Source organism: Arachis hypogaea, chromosome 19 (assembly GCF_003086295.3).
Source record: "Arachis hypogaea cultivar Tifrunner chromosome 19, arahy.Tifrunner.gnm2.J5K5, whole genome shotgun sequence".
Classification (NCBI taxonomy): domain Eukaryota; kingdom Viridiplantae; phylum Streptophyta; class Magnoliopsida; order Fabales; family Fabaceae; genus Arachis; species Arachis hypogaea.
In genome coordinates this window covers 40914498-40916582 of record NC_092054.1, presented here as the reverse complement: position 1 = coordinate 40916582, position 2085 = coordinate 40914498, and the positions used below count along the sequence as shown (strand labels likewise).

Genomic DNA, 2085 nt, shown 5'->3' with positions numbered 1-2085 from the left:
CTCTGTCAACATCAATCACAGCTCTTGTTGTGGCCAGGAAAGGTCTTCCTAGGATGATGGATTCATCCTCTTCCTTTCCAGTATCCAGGACTACGAAATCAGCAGGGATGTAAAGGCCTTCAACCTTTACTAACACGTCCTCTACTTGTCCATATGCCTATTTTCTTGAATTGTCTGCCATCTCTAATGAGATTTTAGCAGCTTGCACCCCATAGATTCCCAGTTTCTCTATTACAGAGAGAGGTATGAGGTTTATTCCTGAACCAAGGTCACATAGAGCCTTAAAGATCATGGTGCCTATGGTACAAGGTATTATGAACTTCCCAGGATCCTGTCTCTTCTGAGGCAATGTCAGTTGATCCAGATCACTTAGTTCATTGATGAACAAGGGAGGTTCAACTTCCCAAGTATCAATGCCAAATAATTTGGCATTTAGCTTCATGATTGCACCAAGAAACTTGGCAGTTTGCTCTTCAGTAACATCCTCATTCTCTTCAGAAGAGGAATACTCATCAGAGCTCATGAAGGGCATAAAGAGGTTCAATGGAATCTCTATGGTCTCTAGATGAGTCTCAGATTCCTTTGGTTCCTCAGAGGGAAGCTCCTTATTGATCACTGGACGTCCCAGGAGGTCTTCCTCCTTGGGATTTGCGTCTTCCTCTTCCTCTTTGGGTTCGGCCATGGTGCTTATGTCAATGGCCTTGCACTCTCCTTTTGGATTCTCTTCTGTATTGCTTGGGAGAGTACTTGGATGGATTTCAGTGATCCTTTTACTCAGCTGGCCCACTTGTGCTTCCAAATTTCTAATGGAAGACCTGGTTTCATTCATGAAACTCACAGTGGCCTTAGATAGATCAGAGACTAGATTTGCTAAATTAGAAGCATTTTGTTCAGAGTTCTCTGTCTGTTGCTGAGTGGATGATGGAAAAGGTTTATTATTATTAAACCTGTTTCTTCCACCATTATTAAAGCCTTGTTGAGGCTTTTGATCCTTCCATGAGAAATTGGGGTGATTTCTCCATGATGAGTTATAGGTGTTTCCATAAGGTTCACCTAAGTAATTTACCTCTGCTATTGCAGGGTTCTCAGGATCATAAGCTTCTTCTGTATAAGAAGCCTCTTGAGTACTGTTGGATGCAGCTTGCATTCCATGCAGACTCTGAGAGATCATATTGACTTGCTGAGTCAATATTTTATTCTGAGCCAATATGGCATTCAGAGTATCAACTTCAAGAACTCCCTTCTTCATAGGTGTCCCATTACTCACAGGATTCCTTTCAGAAGTGTACATGAACTGGTTATTAGTAACCATGTCAATGAGTTCTTGAGCTTCTGCAGGCGTTTTCTTTAGGTGAATGGATCCACCTGCAGAAGTGTCCAGTGACATCTTTGATAGCTCAGATAAACCATCATAGAATATATCCAGGATGGTCCATTCTGAGAGCATGTCAGAAGGACACTTTTTGGTCAACTGTTTGTATCTTTCCCAAGCTTCATAGAGGGATTCACCTTCTTTCTGTTTGAAGGTCTGAACATCCACTCTAAGCTTGCTCAGCTTTTGAGGAGGAAAAAACTTGGCTAAGAAGGCCTTGACCAGCTTATCCCAAGAGTTCAGGCTATCCTTAGGTTGAGAATCCAACCAGAGTCTAGCTCTGTCTCTTACAGCAAAAGGAAAAAGCATGAGCCTGTAGACTTTAGGATCTACTCCATTAGTCTTTACTTGTTCGAATTCAGATCTGCAAGAATTCAGTTAAGAACTGAAAAGGATCTTCAGATGGAAGTCCATGAAACTTGCAGTTCTGCTGCATCAGAGAAACTAGCTGAGGTTTCAGCTCAAAATTGTTTGCTCCAATGGTAGGAATGGAGATTCTTCTTCCATGTAAATTGGAATTTGGTGCAGTGAAGTCACCAAGCATTCTCCTTGCATTGTTGTTGGGTTCGGCTGCCATCTCCCTTACTTGTTCGAAATTTTCAATCAAGTTGTCTCTGGATTGTTGTAATTTAGCTTCTCTTAGTTTTCTCTTCAGAGTCCTTTCAGGTTCTGGATCAGCTTCAACAAGAATGCCTTTTTCCTTGTTCCTGCTC

At 41.9% G+C, this 2085-nt stretch overlaps 1 non-coding gene across 1 annotated transcript; it reads left to right on the top strand.

Moving 5' to 3' along the window:
* Nucleotides 1–1445: 1445 nt before the first annotated feature.
* On the top strand, nt 1446–1549 carry LOC112781356 (small nucleolar RNA R71). Its single transcript, XR_003192137.1, has one exon. It is a non-coding gene; the product is annotated as a small nucleolar RNA R71 (small nucleolar RNA).
* Nucleotides 1550–2085: the final 536 nt, after the last annotated feature.